The sequence below is a fragment of the Molossus molossus genome, unplaced genomic scaffold (assembly GCF_014108415.1).
Source record: "Molossus molossus isolate mMolMol1 unplaced genomic scaffold, mMolMol1.p scaffold_m16_p_21, whole genome shotgun sequence".
Lineage (NCBI taxonomy): Eukaryota > Metazoa > Chordata > Mammalia > Chiroptera > Molossidae > Molossus > Molossus molossus.
In genome coordinates this window covers 35,019,399-35,039,572 of record NW_023425357.1, presented here as the reverse complement: position 1 = coordinate 35,039,572, position 20,174 = coordinate 35,019,399, and the positions used below count along the sequence as shown (strand labels likewise).

General features: G+C 42.7%; 1 protein-coding gene across 2 annotated transcripts in view; it reads left to right on the top strand.

The window, feature by feature from the left end:
* Positions 1-2,282: 2,282 nt before the first annotated feature.
* The window catches only part of WWP2 (WW domain containing E3 ubiquitin protein ligase 2), a 176,505-nt gene continuing 158,613 nt past the window's right edge, over positions 2,283-20,174 (top strand). The window contains exon 1 of one of the 2 annotated variants that reach the window (XM_036275725.1): positions 2,283-2,333. The gene's annotated coding sequence lies outside the window, so the exon portion shown is untranslated. The remainder of the gene's footprint in view (positions 2,334-20,174) is intronic. The other variant, XM_036275724.1, reaches the window with a different exon arrangement.

The following is a 20,174-nucleotide window of genomic DNA, read 5'->3' as shown; positions in this document are numbered from 1 at the left end:
TTATTGAAATTGGCAGTGATAATTCTGTAAACCTTATGTTGAAGAAGAATAATCTAGATCAGCAGTTCTCAAACTTTTTTTTTAAAAGGGCACTCCTATTTATTTATTTTTATCCTCACCTGAGGACATTTTTCCATATTTTGTTCCGATAGAATGGTAGGGAAAGAGAGAGAAACATTGACGTGAAAGGGACACATCGAGTGGCTGCCACCCACACGACCCAACCAGGGCCGGGGACAAACTGCAACCTGCAACTGAGGTACGTGCCCTTAGCGGGAACTGAACCCAGGTCTCTCTGGACTGCAGGCCAACGCTTTAACCGCTGAGCCAAACCAGCCAGGGCAGCTGTTCTCAAACTTAAGTGTGCACCAGAATCACCTGGAGAGCTTGCAAACATAGATTGATGGATCTCACCCTCAGTTTCTGATTCAGTAGGTCTGGGCAGAGCCTGAAATTTTGCATTTTTAAGTTCCAGGTGATGGTGATGCTACTGACCTGGGGGACACACTTGAGAACCACTGGTTAGGGAAACAGGAAAAGAATGATCAGGCTTTCAGCCTTTTTACCTTCTAGTAAACACTAAGAATATTTATTAATATACAGGCATACCTTGGAGATATTGTGGGTCAGTTGTTTCAGAATGCTGGACTAAAGAATATTATAATAAAGTGTCATAATTTTTTTGCTGGTGGAGGGTCTTGCCTTTACTTTGTAAAAAATGCAACACTGCAGTGCAACAAAGTGAAGTGCAATGAATTAGGTATGCCTGTAAAAGGAGACATTTTGTAGCTTTTATTATTTTTTTAGAGTATTCTAATCTCTTTTCTGTTTCCTTATAACATTACTCTCCAACTCCTTCTAAAGCCTTATAAGGACTTTCACTTATTTAACAAATATGTATTGACAGCTCATTTATACTACCATGGGTTGGGTGATATAACAGTTATAAACAAAGTGATATTTTGTGTAGTGACTAGTGGCACCTTCAGAGTTTATGACTTTGGAGTCAGATCTTGAAACAGAGTAGGGCAAAGGCATCAAAGTAGGAAAGTCCAAGGGGGTCCCTGGACAGATAGATCAATTGGGAAGAGCATTGCCCCAATTCACCAAGGCTGCCAGTTCAATCTTTGGTCAGGGCACATACAAGAAACAACCAATGAATGCAGAAATAAGTGGAACAACAAATTCACGTTTCTTTCTTTCTCTCTCCCCTTACCCACTCTCTAAAAAAAAAGAAATCAATAAATAAAATTAAAAACAGGAAAGAAAATCTATGGGGGTGTTCAGGGAATTGAGAACAAAGCCTGTTGTAGCACAGGGTGACTGGGGACAGGGTCTCTCAGAGGTGAAGTGAGCCCCAAAACACTTCACTTCACTGTCTTATTTATTTATTTATCCTCACCCGAGGACATTTTCCCATTTTTTGTTCAGGTAGAGTGGGAGGGAGAGAGAGGAAAAGCGAGAGAGAGAAACATCGATGTGACACATCGAGTGGTTGCCCCACACCCGACCCAAGCAGGGCCGGGGACAACTGCATCCGACGTACGTGTTCTTAGCAGGAACCCGGGTCTCTCTGGACCGCAGGCCAACGCGCTTTAACCGCTGAGCCAAATAGGTCAGGGCCACGTCACTTTCTTGAAGCTCCTGTTTTTTCACCAAGTGAAGAAATCTCAAACACTATTAGGAAAATTGTGGTCACTTTAAATAGTTTAAATGAACAACACTTTCAAACACAGTAGGAGGACAAAGTATTAGGAAATAATGTCAACTTTTACATGTGAGGCCCTTTAGGAAAGAGAAGGCATTGCTTGCCTGTCAGTGAAGATATGAGTTAATTTCCAGGACCCGAAAATGTAGGGGCTATGAGACCATAGCTTAAGAGCCCAAATGTCCTCACCGGGAATTGAACCCGCCACCCTTCGGTGTGGAGGAAGATGCTCCAACCAGTTGAACCACACCGGCCAGGGCAATATTTGTTAACTTGATTGGATGGCTTCCTCTCACCTGTACAGTGGGGCTAATAATAGACCCGCCTACGGGGTTGATGGGAGGAGTATATGAAGCAACTGGCACTTGACAGTCCTCAATTTATTTGATGGCTCGGGAGCCATCCAGCGAGTGGAAAACGCTTCCACTTGTAAACATAGAAAGGATAAGAAAGCCTTCTACTGGCCGAAGGATCCCAGGCCGGGCCTAGGTTGCCTACACCTGCGGGTCCGGCCAGCCTCTTCCGGGTCAGGTGACTGTGAGCGGCCACGTGACCCGGCCCGAGTACAAGCGGTGGAAGACGGAAGTGGGAGAGGAGTTGGGCGCCGCTTCTGTGGCCGCGGCAGGTAGCTAGCGCGGGCACGGGGGCTGCGGCGGCACGGGGGCTGCGGCGGGCGAGCGGGGGTGCGGGGAGGGCCTGGGGAGCCGGCGGCTCGCGGTGGAGTGAGGGCGGTGCGGCCCGGGCGCCGGGGGGCGGTGGCTTCCTGTGGGAGGGGCCTGGCTCGGCGGTTCCGGCCTCCAAGGAGGGGTGTCCCGGCTCCCGCCCTGGAGGGGTGGGCGCGCCGCGGGCTGTGCGCCTGGGCTGCTCCGAGGTGGGCGCGGAGGCAGGCCGAGCTGCGGCGGCGGGCAGCGACTCCTTCCGGAAGGGGGATGGAGCTTAGGTGCCAGGGATGGAGGGGTGACCTTTGTGGAAGGGTCGGTATAGGAGGAAGGGGGCACCTGAGAATGGGCATATGCCATGGAGGGGCAGACGAAGAAATCAAGAAGATGCTGCCAGAACCCCAGCTGAGAGTCTCTTCCTTTTTTTTCTAATTTGAAAATCATTGTTACCCGAGACTTTTATTTCGGTCCCATCTAGTTTTTAAACTTCAGGAAGGAGCACAGAATCTTCTCTTGCTTTCCTCACACCCACTTAATTCTGCTTGGGTAGGGTTTCCACTTTTTGGGAACCTACCCTTTCAAATCATCTTTCTGAGTTTTATTCCCCAGATCCCATCCACTTGTAAGCTGAAAAAAAGAGCGTGGGCACTTTGGCCATAAAATGGCTTTTAACCTAAACTGTTGAGGACGACGTAGCTCATCATTACCTCAGCAACACAGCGACTGCCAAAACCTTGGACAGTGTTTTATGACTTTTCCTTTCTTCAGTTTAAATTATTCAGCTTCCCTTACCATGTGACTGCTTATCTTGACACACTGTAACTAGGTAGGGTGACTGCAAGGTCTGTGTTGTGCTTCTTGGAACTGTGACCTGGATCATGATTTTTTTTTTTTAAGTTTCAATAGTCTTTTTCTTTAAAAATTTTTTAAAATTAATTAATTAATTAATTAATTTTTGTAACATGTTTCTCCTTTTCCCCCACTGGTTGCCCTCTTCCCCTGCCCTGTCCCCAGCTTTGTTGTCCGTGTCCATTGTTCATGCACACATACATATAAGTTCTGTGGTTTATCTCTCCCCCACCACCCCCTCTTCTGGGGATTGTCAGTCTGTACCCCACTTCCACATCTCTGGGACTACCCCATTCCTCAGACTGTTATGTTCATTATATTCCACAAATAAGTGAGATCATATGATACTTGTCTTTCTCTTTGGCTTCTTTCGCTTAGGATAATATTTTACAGGTCCCTCCATGTCATCTCAAAGGATAAGAGATCTTTCTTTCTTATAGCTGTATAGTACTCCATTGTGTATATGTACCACAGCTTTTTTATCCATTCGTCTACTGATGGACATTTGGGCTGTTTCCAGATCTTAGCTATTGTAAATAGTGCTGCTACGAACATGCGGGTACATATATTCTTTCTGATTGGTGTTTCAGGCTTCTTAGAGTATATTTCTAGAAGTGGGATCACTGGGTCAAATGGCAGTTCAATTTTTAATTTTTTGAGGTAACACCATATTGTTTTCCATAGTGGTTGCACCAGTCTGCATTCCCACCAGCAGTGTACTATAGTCTGCTTTTCTCCACACCCTCACCAACACTTGTTTGATGATTTGTTGATGGCGGCCATTCTGACAGGTGTGAGGTGATACCTCATTGTTGTTTTATGGATCATGATTTTGAGATTAGATACCTTTGTGAAAAGTTGTTTATCCTCTTTTTTTTTGGTGTTTATTAACATTTGCAGCATTTAAATGAATTTCATGGTTGCGGTATAACTGAAGTGAATGAATGTTCAAAGTGGACATTCACAGGAGTCAGCATCATTGAACTCAAAATGTTAAAGTAGGGAAATAAATGTGTCTTGCTAATGTATTATTAATTAAAGTGTTTGGAGTATTTAATAAACATTTAAAATTGAAATTTGTAGCAGTCCTGTGAGTTAGGTTGGGAAGGTGTTATTCTCATGTCACAGTGAACAAACAGAACTAAGAGAGGTGACTTGATTTTTTAAAACAATTTATTGCTGTTTCTTGTTTGCTGGTCTCTTTCTCCTTGCTATACTGCTAATCCCTCAAGGACAGGAGTCATATCTTATTTGGCTTATTTGGCTATTAGCCTATTGTCTGGCATGTTGTGGGCACTTGGTAAGTATTTGGTGAATAAACAAATTTCTGAAGGTCACAATGCTATAAATGGAGGACAAAGGATTTGACCCCGACTCCTAGATCTTCTCTTATCAGACTGACCAGTTTCTGTGTTATTGGTCCATATGAATACAATAGGCCTGGGAAAAAGGCTTAGATGGCCTTCTCAGTCTCTTTTACTTAATGACTGCTTTTCCATTTACAGAGGGCTTATATCAACATCTCTTAATTTTCACCGGTCCATCTCTTAATTTTCACCGGTCCTGTGAAGGTCCAATTGCCAGGCATTGTTCTAGAGTTAAGCTGTCCGGTATGGTGGTCATTAGCCACATGGGGCTGTCTAGCACCGTAGATAAGCTATGAGTATAAAATACATACCTGAGCCCTGACTGGTGTGGCTCAGTTGATTGAGAGTCATCCCATGCACCAAGAGGTCGCTGGTTCAATGCCTGGTCAGGCTTGATCCCCAATACGGGACATGCAGGAGGCAGTAGTGTTTCTCCCTCTCCCTTTCTCTCTCTCTAAAAATTGATAAAAACATATTTTAAAAAATACACACCAGATTTGAGTACTTAGAATAAAAATAAAATATCTGGCCCTGCCCGGTTTGGCTCAGCGGTTGGAGCGTCGGCCTGTGGACCAGAGAGTCCTGGGTTCGGTTCCCGTTAGGGGCACATACCAAAAGAAAAAAGAAAATATCTGATTAATATTTTTATATTATAATAAATATAATGTTAATATATAATAAATATTAATACAATGTGAATATATTCTCTAAATGATACTTTAAGTTTTCTGGGTTAAGCACAGTATAATTGAAATTAAATTCACTTGCTTTAAAAAAACTTTCTTTTTATTTTTAGAGAGAGAGGAAGGAAGAGGGAGAGAGAGAGAGAAACATTGATGTGAGAGTGATACATCTATTGGTTGCCTTGTGCATGCCCCCTACTGGAAATCAAGCCCACAACCTGGGCATGTGCCCTGACCAGGAATTGAACTGGCAACCTTTCGGCATACAGGACATTGTCCAACCAACTGAACTACACCGGCCAGGGCCACTTGCTTTTTTTCCCCAGTTTTTAAAATGTGTTTCCTAGAAAATTAAAAATTATATTAGTGTTGTTCTAAACACCAGGTATTCAGTACACAAGAAAGGTAAATTTCCCTGCCCTTTGGATATTAAATTTTAGTGGGGATGGGAACATTAGGCAAAACAACCAAGTAAAATGCATATGATATTATAATAAAGCAGGGAAGCGGGATGTGGAATGTTGGCTGGGGTTGCAGTTTTGAGTTTGGGTCAAGAGCTGTGTGGCTGAATGGGGACATAGTGGTCCAGGCAGAGGGAACAGCAAATTCAACAACCCTAAAGAAGAAGGAGCACCCTGGCGGGTTTGTGGACCAGTCAGGAGGCCCCTGGCTGGAAGGGTGTGAGCAAGGAGAGATGTGGAGGATGAAATCAGAGAGGTGTTGAGGGTGAGGGGAGAAATGGGCAGGTGGAGGGTCTAGCAGGCCATTGTAAAGATGTTGATTTTCATTCAGAGTTAGTTGGTGCCATTGGAGGGTTTTGAGCTGTGAATTGGACATGATCCAACCTGCCTTTTAACATGCTCGCTCTAGTTGCCATATGGGGAGAGAATAAAGAGGAGGAGCAAGGCTAGAAGCAGGGAGACATGCTCAGAAGCTATTGTCATGTTCCAGGTGAAGGCTGGACTAGTTGGTCGTGATGGAGGTGATGAGGAGAAGTTGGGCCTGGGGTATATTTTGAAGTCCAAGTCAGCAGGGTTTGTGGATGTGGGATGTGTGGAAGAAGGGAGTCAAGGGTGACGCCACAGACCTTGGCGTGAATAACTGGAAGAATGGAGTTGTCATTAACTGAAATGGGGAAGACTGTAGGAGGAACAGGGTTGGGGCTCAGTTTTGTTCACATTAGTTGTGAAATGCCCATAGAAATGCAAGTGGCAGTGTTGTGGACAATTAGGGAAGTCTGGAGATGGCTGGACTGGAGGTGCACACCTGGAAGCAGTTAGCATGAGGACAGTATTTAGAGTTAAGAGACCAACGAAGTCACTATGGAGTAGTATGGGTACATACCCAAGGAGTGCTTCTTATTGGAAGTTAAATTTTGAAATAAAATCTCAGTTTACACTATTATACGAGTAGGTATTTTAAATATAGCAAAGCATTGTATTATATCTCAGGGAACTTGGTTTTCCCTCCTTTTCACTTTTCATTTAAAGACCCTTTTGAAAACTGCAAGCTAATGGGTTTCTTTTTTCTTGAGGATGCTACTCTTCCAAGTGTGCTTCTTTGTAGTGCCGCTGAAATCAGTTTGAGTGCCAGTTTCTGGAATTAGTCTGGCTTTCTGGATTGGCAGCCAATTTAGAGACTTCCAAGAAGGATAGGAAAAAAACAGTGTGGAAGGATGGGTAATCGTTTTTTGGTGTTTAAAATATTGGTTTTACCTAACATGTATGGAATGCATGTGTTTGTCAGGCATCCCATTTTTTTAAATCCTCACCCAAGGACATTTTTGCATTTATCTTCAGATAGAACGGGAGGGAGAGAGGTGGGAAGAGAGAGAGCCACCCGCATGACCCCAACCGGGGCCAGGGACAAACTGCAACTGATGTACGTGCCCTTAGGAGGAACCGAACCCGGGACTCTCCGGTCCATGGGCCAATGTTCTAACTGCTGAGCCAAACCAGCAGGGCTGGCATCCCATAGTTTTATAGATTAGAAGCAAACAGAAACTGTAAGGTGAGGTGACCCACATGAGGTCATGTAGCTAAGACATGGATGAGCTGGGATTTGAATCTCTGTCTTCTGAGTCCAGCTTCCATCAGTAAGACATGCAGTAATGGGGCATGAATATACACTCCCAGGGAATCAAATCAGTGAGCTGCTTTTGAGTCACTTTGGAGTTTTATAGACTCTGGAATTTCTGTGAGGTAGGAAGGAATGGGAAGATCTTGTTTCCCTTAAAAAGAATCAACTGAGCCCGGCCGATGTGGCTCACTGGTGGAGTGTCAAACCAAGAGGTCACCGGTTCGATTCCAGGTCAGGGCACATGCCTAGGTTGTGGGCCCAATTTCCAGTGGGGGCCATGCAGGAGGTGGCTAATCGATGTTCTCTCTCATCGTTTCGATCTCTCTCTTCCTCTCACTTCCTCTCTCTCTAAAAATCAATAAAGGTAAAAAATTAAAAAAAAAAAAAGAGTCAACTGAATCTTTAGAAGGTTGCAGTCCCCTGCTCCTGCCCCTTCCCACCTCCAAACTTAAAAACAAACACTGCATGATTTAAGTCAAGTATTAATACCTACTTCTTGGAAAATACCAGATACCAAGACTTGGCGGTCCTGACCTGGGGTAGGTTCTCTTCCTCTGTATCATCCGTGTTTTTTGCTTCCTGTTTTGTTGTGAGACCTTCTTTCCAGTCTGTTTTATTATTAATCTGTAATTCCAGTGTGCTCCTCCCACCTCTCTTTTTATCCACTTGGTCTTTGTACGGATGTCAATTGGCAAAGTTCAATTCTGTTTGATTGTTTTTTCCTTTTTTTTATCCTCACCCGAGGACATTTTTTCCAGTTTTTGTTCAGATAGAGCGGGAGGGAGAGAGAGGGGAAGAGAGAGAGAGAGAGAAACATCGACATGAAAGGGACACATCGAGTGGTTGCCACCGCACAACCCAGCCAGAGTCGGGGACAAACTGCAACTGAGGCACGTGCCCTTAGCGGGAACCGAACCCAGGTCTCTCTGGGCCGCGGGCCGACGCTCTAACTGCTGAGCCAAACCGGCCAGGCTTTTTACATTCTTTTTTTTTTTTATTATTATTTTTCAATATGAGTTTTTGGAGAGTGGAAGGTAACCAGCTCAATGCTGGATGAAGGAAAGAGGCCAAGAAAGAAGCGTAAGTGTTGGAAAGAGCTGGGAAGGCATGAGAGTGTGAAGGAAAGGAGGAATCTTTTGAACAGACTCTTCTCTTCCACCTCTTTCAAGAAGTGGATGCTGGGTTGATCTGTAATTATAAACAAAAAGCTCTACCTGTTTCTACAGTTGGCTATTGAAAATAAAATCTTGATGCTGGCGAGTAGTTTTGGTCTTCCCAGGCTCATCTGCCTTCCCAGGCTTATCTGCTCATCCCTTTCATTTCCAGATCAGTGTTCAGTGGTTTCTTGACTCAAAGCTGGGTCAAGAATTACAAGAGTCCCAGAGCCTAGAATTACAGCATCAAGAACTAGTTTAGCTTGTCATTAATACCCAAAGAGCACTTACTATATGCCGGCTGCTTTACCTGAACTCATTTAATCACTACAGTAAGCATATAAGGTAAGAATTATTATTTAGGCTCATTTCAGAGATGAGGAATTGAGTTTTAGACAGGGTATATTGCTTGTCCAATATTACTCAAAGGCTAGTGAGTAAATATTTAAACCTATTTGCCTATAAAAGATTGACTGGTCTGAAAGGTTCTTGCTGAAGTTGGGTAGTAAGAATGATCAGGTCTTTAGATATTGCAAGAGGTATCTGATGTGTGGCTGCTTTCTCTTGCCAAAAGCTCATTGAGGATTTATTAATGGTGTGTATGTGTAGGAGAGCGGGGCATCCCTTAAAACAAGCTATCTGAGCTCCCAGAAGGCAGGGGCCCCATGTCATTTACCTTTGTATTCCTGAGCCTTACACAGACTGGTATCTACGAGCATTTGTTGAAAGATCAAACCCTGGCTCAGCACTGGACAGGGTGAATAAAAGGGGCCAGGAAAGGGCACAGTCAAAATGCTGGTTGCTTGCTTGCTGAAGGTGTCCATGGCTGTTATAGTTCCCTGGCTTCAAGAATCAACCCAGCCCAACAACCCAAATGTTGAGTTGTCCATTGATTGTTGAATGGATAAACAAAAGGTGGTATATCCATACAATGGAATATTATTCAGCCTTAAAAAGGAATGAAGCATTGATACATGCTATGACATGAGTGAACCTTGAATACATTGTGCTCACTGAAAGAAGCCAGATACAAAGACCATATATTGTGTGATTCCATTTACTTGAAATGTCTAGAATGGGCAGATTCATAGACACAGAAAGCAGATTAGTGGTTATTAGGGGTTAGGGGGCAGAGAGGAATGAAGAGTAACTGCTGATGGGAATGGGGTTTTCTTTTGGGATGATAAAAATGTTCTGGAGCTAGATAATACTAATGGTTGTACAACTCTGTAAATATACCAAAACCCGCTGAATTATATGCTTTAAAAGGGTGAATTTATGGTATGAGACTTATATTTTATTTTTTTCATTATTGATATTAGAGAGAGAGGAAGAGAGCATTAGAAACATCAATGAGAGAGAACATCCGATTGGCTGCCTCCTGCATGACCCCCACTGGGAATTGGGCCTACAACCGGGCATGTGCCCTGACCAGGAATTGAACCGGGAACCTCTTGATGCATGGGTTGATGCTCAACCACTGAGCCACATTGGCCGGGCAGAGAATTATATTTTAATAATAATAAAAATAAAGACAACCAGTCCTGTTTTGAATGCACCTTCTGTGTTCTGTGGAGGTCAAGTTAAGATTTTAGTGCAGGCAACAGCAGCCCTTACCCTCCATCTCTGGTGCCAGGGTGCCGCATTTACTCAGCCCTCTCTGATGTTCCCAGTTGAATATGATAAAAGATGTTTTTCCTGCTTTTTTGATCTCAGGTATTTCAAGTATTTTAGCCAAAAAGGACAATGATAGATCTTTATTGTCTTTTGGATGTATCTGGAAATTCTAAACCAGTAGGTGGAACCTTGACCCGCTTAATTTGGCTAATGAGAAGGACTCAGGAATTAACTGCACTAGCTAATAATTTCTTCTCGTTTTAACAGCCAGAGAAAAATAACCTTCTTTTTTCTTCTGAGTTTCTTATTTAAAATTAAAGGTGTAAGAGCACTCTTTGTTCCCTTTGGGGCAGAGCTGCTAACTCCCAGAGGCTGGTAGTTCAGACTGTACTACAGTCTAACTCTGAGGCGGAGGGCAGCTTCCCTGTTGGTTGTGAGTCTGGTGGTGCAGGGCCTGGGGCATGCCTACATCATAGTAGGGAAAAGGAAAAACTTGGAGGAGGAAGGGCCTAGCAAAGTGGAAAAGGAAGGAGAAGCAAAAGGAAAAGGAAGATGGTGAAGACCAGGGAAAGATTACCTGTTATTCTGTTGCCCTTGCTTCATTCTGTCACTTGTCATTGAAATAGATACATTATTTTCAAATTCTCAAAAGCTAATTAATTGTTGTGTTAGTAATGGCATCAACAAATTGTTTTGAAATAGAATGTGAAAAATACTTTTTTAAAATAATGAAAACATACTGATCTGTTTAGGATTCTGTTTTGTATTGGATCACAACTAAGAAACAGACAGTTTCCACAAGACCATGCCCTCTGTGACTTCAGAGTTACTTCTTCTTCTTTTTGATTGCTTCAAATGTATTTTTTTTTTAATTGCTTTAAATGTACAGAGTTATTTCTTAAGGAAGTTACTGAGGGGCCTGGATCCAGGTGGATATGGGAGATGTGCTGAAGACTTCTAGCTTCAGCCTGATGTCAGTTGAAATTCAAATCTTCTAAAGCCTTCGTTATTAATTGTATTATTTTTTCTATTCCTAATCTGTGGAACAAATTGACACAAACTTGAAATTTATTCTTTCATAGTTCTGGAGGACAGAAATCAAAGTGTCAACAGGGCCATTATCCCTCCAGGCTCTAGGAGAGAATCGGGGGTCCGGGCATTGCTTGGCTTGGGGCTGCGTGACTCAGTCTCTGCTTTAGTCTTCACATGGCCTCCTCCCCTGTGTCTCTGTAAAGACACTGGGCCCACCCTGACTCCAGGGCGATCTATTACATCTGCAAAGACCTTATTGCCAAATAAGGTCACATTCACAGGTTCCAGGGAGGTTAGCACTTAGACATATTTTTGGGGGTGGGGGTGGGGCACAATTCAACCCAGCACACTAATTGAATGTATGTGGGATGTTCTTACTAAAATAAAGACATCATCCTATGACCTGATTTGAAGAGAAGCCTTTTCCTTTCCTGAATTTCAGTTTTATTTATGCACAAAATAATACATGCACATAGTGAAAAGAGTCAAATAACAGTGTAAGACATATAATGCGCCAGCAGTTCCTTGCCTCACCTCATTTTATTCTTGATTCTTATTCCATGGAATCAATGACCGTTAACTCTTAGATCTCTTCTGGTACTGATTTCTACATTTCTTATGTTATACGTATACTGTTCTACTGTTATTCTTAGCTTCTCAGTTTTATCTGTTGTTTTTTAACCACTGAAGATGAAGATTTAGCTCTCTTTGCAGCCACTCTCCGCAAATACACACTTCTACCCCCATCTTCTGATCATAACCATAGCACAAGTTTTTGTTTTTTTTTAAAGATATTTTTATTTTATTTTATCCTCACCTGAGGACATTTTTGCATTTATCTTCAGTTAGAGTGGGAGGGAGAGAGGGAGGAAGAGAGAGAGAAATATCGATATGAGAGAGACACATCGAGTGGTTGCCACCCACACGACCCCAACCAGGGCCGGGGACAAACTGCAACCGAGGTACGTGCCCTTAGCGGGAACGAAACCCAGGACTCTCTGGTCCACGGGCCGATGCTCTAACTGCTGAGCAGAACCATCCAGGGTGGCATTCTGTTTCATATATCAATTTATTATTACTTTGGTTAGAATGAGCTTGTTCTTGTGAAATCAGTCTCCACTGAAAAAATCAGTCTCCACTGAGAAAATAGTGTTAAGATCTGAAAAGCTAAAGACTAAACCTGGAAAAGGGTGAGATTGTGTGATTGCAATACTTGTGGGAATCCTCAGAGCTTAGGTTAGGGGAAAGAAACTTCTCTCAAAAAGGCGATTCAAGCCATGGCTGGTTTGGCTCAGCGGTTAGAGCATCAGCCTGTGGTCCAGAGAGACCCGGGTTCGGTTTCCGCTAAGGGCACATACCTCGGTTGTAGTTTGTCCCTGGCCCTGGTTGGGTCGCGCAGGTGGCAACCACTCAATGTGTCCCTTTCACATCGATGTTTCTCTCTCTCTCTCTCTCTCTCTCTCTCTCAATGTGTCCCTTTCACATCGATGTTTTTCTCTCTCTCTCTCTCTCCCCCTCCCTCCCTCCCTCCCTCCCTCCCTCCCTCCCTCCCTTCCTCCCTCCCTCCCTCCCTCCTTCCACTCTATCTGAACAAAAAATGGAAAAATGTCCTCAATTGAGGATTTAAAAAAAAAAAGAAATTCAAGTGGGTGTGCCTCAAAGAGGGCAGGCCTTGTTTTTCAAGATTGTATTGGTTATTCTGGGTCCTTTGTACTTCCTTATGAATTTTAAGATCAGCTTGTCAATTGAGTTCTTTTCTCTTTGTTTGTTTTGATATCTTTTATATCTGAGGCTTTCCTCAAATAGTTGTTTACATTTAAGTGAAGTACCAACAGGCTGATTTGTGTGCTAGGACCCAAGTGAGGGAAGGTGAGTGGGATTGGGGGATAGTGACTTGTCACCATTCCTGATGTAGCAGTTTCAGCTATCTCCCTAGATTAGTACAGTGCTTTATCCCTATCCTCAACTGGGTCGAAAGTCCTCAAGTCTCCGGTGGTCTATTCAGAGGCTAAAAATTAACTTTCTTGCTTGGGATTAGGGAGGGGTGACTATGGGAAGGGTGACAGCCTAGAAAGATGAATTGGTGGGGGAGAGCTGGGCTCTGTTTCCCATCTAGGCTTTTGCCAGTCTTCCTGTGTTTTGCTTCACTTATGCTCTCACTTTCAGAAGCACTCGGTGCCTCCAATTATTGACCCTTTCTGGGATTTCTTGCTGCCAGTCAGCTTGCTTCTTTTTGACTTCCCCCACTGCAGGTAGTGGGTTTCAGTTTCAGCCCACTTGCCATTTTCCAAAATGTTGCTGCCATCTCTGCTGTTTCCTTTTCCATTCCATTCCCCCCCCCCCCCCAATCCTCACCCAAGGATATTTTTCTATTTATCTTCAGGTAGAGTGGGAGAGGAAGGGGGAGAGAGAGAGGGAGGTGAGGAGAAAGAGAAAGAGAAAAAGAAAGAGAAAGAGAAAGAAACATCCATGTAAGAGAGAGACATCGGTTGGTTGCTTCCCGCATGACCCCAGGGCTGGGACAAACTGCAACCAAGGTACATGCCCTTGACCAGAATCAAACCTGCGACTGGTCTGTGGGCCAACGCTCTAACCTCTGAGCCAAACTGGCCAGGGCTTTTCCATTCCTTTTTAGTGGGTTTATATTTTTGTGTTGTCTTTCTGTCAGTTTGATAGGCTTTGAGAAGGGAGCAGAGATAAATGTATGTGTTTAATCTGTCATGTTTATTGAGAGCCCCTGGAAGACTAAGGGAAAAGTTGGTATCAGGAGGGGGGTGCAATACTTAGTCCCCTTGGAACCACTCCAACATAGAGCTCCTTTACTGTATTTTATCCCTATTATTAATAATATTGCTTATTATTCTATGTAAATTTTTTGCATAATTTAAGTTTAGCCTTAAACATTCTGATACAGCTAAAGTTCTATTTCAGTGCAGCCAAATTAGTTGAAACCACAACTTATTCAGTAACACTAAACCAGTGATTGTCACCCCAATTTTATATTAGAATCATTAGGAAACTTTTAAATAATGTAACTGTTCTCACCTCACTCCAGACCAATCAAAGGGAAATCTCTGAGGTTGGCATTTGTTTGTCAGAGTTTTCTTTTTTTGTTTTTATTTGTTTCTTAAGTGCTCTGTAGATAATTCAAATGTGCAGAAAGAATTGAGAACCACTTCTCCAAGGCATTTCATATTTCATTAAGAATAATTTTACCGCCCTGGCCTGTTTGGCTCAGCAGTCAGAGCATCGGCCCATGGACCAATGAGTTGTGGGTTTGATTCTGGTCAAGGGCATGTACCTTGGTTGCTATTCGTCCCTGGCCCTGGTTGGGGTCATGTGGGAGGCAGCCACTGGATGTGTCCCTTTCACATCGATGTTTCTTTCTCTCTCTCCCTCCCACTCTATCTGAATAAAAAATGGAAAAATGTCCTCTGGTGAGGATAAAAAAAAACAACAAAAAAAAAACCCCAGACATGATATATTAGATAATAGGAACAGAAGTAAATAGGCCTTTAGTTTGGAGTTTTATGTTAATCTGGCTAGGAGTTAGTGTTTAACAGTTGCTGTAACTATAGGTATTGGAGGCCTCAGATTCGTCTAGTGTTTTGTTTTTGTCTCCCTTGTTATCTTTGGTCTTCCCTAAGAACTCCTCCTTAAATAGAGTGTACACCTTTCAGCTCTTTCAGCTATAAACCACTGTTATTACTTTGGACCCTTGATATGGTGGTAAAGTGTGGGAGAGAAGCATTTTGTAATCTTATGATTAAATCTCAGTCTTTTAGTGGGTCTGTGGTCCTGGGCTATGATCTTTACAAGTGCTTATTACCCATTTTTATCCTTAGGTAAGAGAAGAATGCTAGAGAGGACCTCACTCAGGGAAATCCCTTTCCCCAGATGGGAGAAGGCTCTGGTAGAGTCTTTTCCCCAGGAGAGAAGAGCTTTGGTACTGAGAACACCCTGGTCATATTTCACAATGGTTACTTTTCCCTTTTCCTACCAGAGCTAGAAGGGGTTCATTCTTGGCTCTTTATTAGAAAAACCATGGAGGATTTCATTTGTTTGTTTGATTTTTTTAAAAGTATTTATTTATTTATTTAATCCTCACTCGAGAACATTTTTCCATTTTTTGTTCACATAGAGTGGGAGGAAGAGAGAGGGAGAGAGAGAGAGAAACGTCGACATGAAAGGGACACATCAAGTGGCTGCCACCCACATGACCCAACCAGGGCTGGGGACAAACTGCAACCGAGGTATATGCCCTTAGCGGGAACCAAACCCGGGTCTCTCCGGACCACAGGCCAACACTCTAACCGCTGAGCCAAACAGGCCAGGGCAGTTTGTTTGATTTTTATTTTCTGATGTATTACTAGTACACACACACACACACACACACACACACACACGCACACACAGTGTGTGGTATAGAATGAATGCTCAATAAATATTGTCTGATTGAATGAATACCCTTCATTCAAGCCCATGATTGTTTTACCTGATGTGAGAAAACTTCTCAGACCTAAAATGATAATAAATCAGTGACTCCTTGAGTGAACAGTCTCCAGTCTAGCATTTGCTTATTGGGTTTTATGGTATTTGTATCTCTAATCTAAAACCCTACCTAAAGTGGGATTGTTGTAGAGTGGTTGTTCTCAAACATTTTAAACTGCAGCCTTTAGTAAGACATACATGTTATATTATGACCCAGTTTACATGCACATAAAATGCACATTTATTTGAACAAACTGTTTTGAAATAATATTTTGCTTTATGTATCTTAAATTTTCTACTCTATTATTCTCTATTTTATTTAAAAATATGTTGCCCTGGCTGGTTTTTCTCAGTGGTTAGAGCGTTGGCTTGTGGACTGAGGGGTTGCAGGTTCGATTCCCGGTCAAGGGCATGTACCTGGGTTGCAGGTTTGATCCCCAGTCCCAGTGGGGGTTATGCAGGAGGCAGCCAATCAGTGTGTCTCTTACATCAATGTTTCTCTCTCTCTCTCTTTCCCTTCCTTCCTTCCATTCTATCTAAAGAACAATGAAAAAATGTCCTTGGGTGAGGATTAAAAAAAAATTAAAAATATGTTGTCAAGGTTTACATACAAGTTAAGTTCAGAGGACAATATGTTTTTTTTTATTTTATATTTTAATTCTCATCCGAGGAGATTTTTCCATTTATCTTCAGATAGAGTGAGAGAGAGGGAGAGAGAGAGAGAGAGAGAAACATTGACATGAGAGGGACACATCAGCTGGTTGCTTCCTGCACAATCTCGACCAGGGCCGGGGACGAACTGCAACTGAGGTACATGCCCTTACCAGAATCAAACCTAGGACTCATTGATCCATGGACCGACACTCTAACCACTGAGCCAAACTGGCCAGGGCTCTTTGGTGATTTTTTTAAACATTGTTATTCTCCCTCGCCCCCTCTTCCTGCCATCCTCCCTCATCACCCCAGGCTTGTGTTAACTCAATTTTTTTTTGGATTTCCATTGCTATTACCAGGGAGAAAGTTACTTAAGTCTGTGTATAGATTTGCTGAGATAAATGCAGAGTAGATTCTGGGTCTCAGGTTTCATGAGCTTCCTGTAGTATGTAGTGAGGTTTGGACCTCATGCCCATTAGGAACCATGTCCGATATGGGACCCTGAGGTAGAAGCTAATAGGTGAGAGTATTTTCACCAGGATAGGCTCTGACTTCCCTTCTAATGCTTATTTCTCTTTATACATGGTTTGGAAAGGATTTACAATTCAAGATACCTACCTTGTAATGTCAGGTTGGTATCTTGCTAATGGGATCTGGAAATACAGCCAAAGCCCCACAGAATAACATAGATTTTGATTAGTAAACTGTGGACTCCATGACACTAGAGAAGGAAAATGAGGTGGTGGTATCTATTCTGATTCTCCTGCTTTCCCAGTTGGTTTGTTCTGAGCCTTCTTTAGAATTTATCTGATTTATTTTGTTTTGGGGCCATGAAGTATAGATCATGAGGTTTGGTCTTTTTTTCCATTTAGTGGGCCATGTTGGGTCTTCGAGTTTTATTCTCCTGAATTCTCTCAAGTTTGAACCTAAGACAAAACAGCTAAAGCTCAGGAAGAACAAGCTAGTTTAAAAACTACCCTCAGTCAAGTTGCCTCAGGAAAAAAAGAGTACCAGTAGATGTGAAGATTGTAAAGATTCTTTTATTTTTAAAGTCTATAAATAATGGATTTCCAGCTTTTAGTGCATTAACCTCTGTTACTAAAATCCCCTAGGCTTAATGTATACTCATTAATCTTGTCTTCATTACTCAAGATAAGATCTTTTTCTCCTTAAAATTATTGTTAAATTATGTAAAAGATCAAACATGAAATGGTTCAGAGAATAGATAACAAACAGTCATAAAAACTACCATCTGGATTTAATGAGTTTAACATTTTGCCATATTTGCTTCAGAACTTTTTTCTTTAAAAGATAAAATGTTGCAGAGACAGTTGAACTTCCCTTGGTCTCTTTCCTCATTCCAATTCCCCTACTCCATCCTCTCCTACCACAGAGATAACTTATGTCTGAATGGTGTGGTTCCTTCCCATCCATGCTTCTATACTTTTATTCTATTTATGTGTGTCCACAAGAATATATACAGTTGTTTTGTCCAAGTTCAAAGGTATGCCAATGGCATCATACTATATACTTAGGCTGCCACTTGCTTATTTATTTTTTTCTTGTAGCATATTAGTTTGGGATTTGTATGTGCAGATTGAATTCATATCTTTCAAGTACTTATATAGCATTCCATTTTATAAATATATCATGATTTGTCCTTTTCCTCATTCATGGGCATTTGGGTTATTTACAAAATTTTGCTATTATAAACATTATGTGATGAATATCTTTGAATATGGCTTCGTCTGCATGTGTTGGGAGATTTTCCCCTGGCAAAATCTGGAGTGGAATCCTGGGAGGTACAGTATTTTATTTTATTTTTTTTTATCCTCACCCGAGGACATTTTTCCATTTTTTGTTCAGGTAGAGTGGGAGGGAGAGAGAGGAACAGAGAGAGAGAGAAACATCGATATGAAAGGAACACATCGAGAGGCTGCCACCCGCACAACCGACCAGGGCCGGGGACAAACTGCAACCGAGGCACATGCCCTCAGCGGGAACCGAACCCGGGTCTCTCAGGACCGCAGGCCGACGCTCTAACCGCTGAGCCAAACCGGCCAGGGCGAGGTACAGTATTTTTAACTCTACTAGAAGTTGCCAGGTACCATCTAACTGGCTTCTCACCAACACTTATTGTTAGATTTCAAATCTCTTGCTAATCTTTTGAGTAGAGAGCTGACCTTTTTATTGCTTTACCAAAACAAATTTAGTCTAAGGGAGTTAAAACATCACCCTTTTAAATTTCAGAAAATAGATGCTCAAATTCATTCAATGGAGAAATACTTACGGAGTTCTTGCTAAGGGACGATAAATACTACAACAAATCAATATGGTAGGAATCATGTCAGTGATAAATACTAAGGAGAAAAGTAACATAGGGAAGGATGGGTACTAATGTGTATGGAGAGGTGGGGTTGTTAGGGTGGTCAGGAAAGGCCCCTTAAGAAGGCAACATTGGCCCTGGCTGGTTTGGCTCAGCGGTTAGAGCGTCGGCCTGCGGTCCTGAGAGACCCGGGTTCGGTTCCCGCTAAGGGCGCGTACCTCGGCTGCAGTTTGTCCCTGGCCCTGGTCGGTTGTGCGGGTGGCAGCCACTCGATGTGTTCCTTTCACGTTGATGTTTCTCTCTCTCTCTCTGTTCCTCTCTCTCCCACTCTACCTGAACAAAAAATGGAAAAATGTCCTCGGGTGAGGATAAAAAAAACAAAAAAAAGAAGGCAACATTGGAGTAAATGTCTGAAGGAATAAGTGATGGAATAAGGCATATATGTGGACAATGGGGAAGATAAAATTCTAGACAGAGAGGTAGAAGTCTGATGAGGGAGCATGTCTAGCATGTTCAGGGAACTGGGAGGAGGCCTATGTAGCTTCAGGGGAGAGAGTCATTGGTGAGAGAAGTGGGAGATGCGATTAGAGAAGCATGTGGTGGTTGGAGGAGCATATCATGCAGGACCTTCAAGGTCATTTAAAAATCTTTGACTTTTTTTTTTCTTTTATTGATTTTAGAGAGAGAGGAAGGAAGAGGGAGAGAGAGATAGAAACATTGAGAGAGAACATCAAGTGGTTGCCTCCTGCGTGACCCCCACTGGGGATCGGGCCCACAACCAAGGCATGTGCTCTGATCAGGAATTGAACTGGTGACCTCTTGGTGCATGGGTCGATGCTCAATCACTGAACCACACTGGCTAGGCAAAATCTTTGACTTTTACTCTGAGGGAGACAGGAAGCCAGTAGATGGTTTTGAAGAGCAGAGTGATATGATGACTTACATATTTAAAAATATCACTCTGCCGAATTTAGAGATTTGATTGAAGAGGGCAAAGGGCAGAAGCAGCAGAAAATGCAGTAGTTCAGGTGATAGATCATGGTGCTTTTGATCAAGGCAGTGATAGTAGAGGTGGAGAGAAATGTTTGAACTTGGACATATTTTAAATGTAGAATAAATAGGATTTATTGACATAGAATGTGGGGTGTGAGAGGGAAAGGGGGAGCAAGAATGAGCCTTAGTTTTGACCTGAGCCACTGGTTAGAAGGAGTTGTCATTAGCTGAGCAACAGGTTCTTAGGGAAGGGATGGAGGGTTGGGGAATATCAGAAGCTCAGTTCAGGTTCCTACTGGACACGCCTGTTGGGATTGTCAACAAATAGGTGGTATTTAAAGCCAGGAGACATGGTGAGATACCAAGAGAAGAGGTGTAAGGCCTGAGCTGTGGGACACACTGATGGTTAGAGTTTGAGGAGGGGACAAAGAGCAGCCTGAGAGGCAGAAGGAAAAGCAGACAGATGTGTCCTGGAAGCCAAGGGAAGAAAGCATTTAAAGGAAGAAAGGTGGTCAGTTGTGTCAGATGCTGTTTTATAAGCTGAGGACAGAATTCACAATTG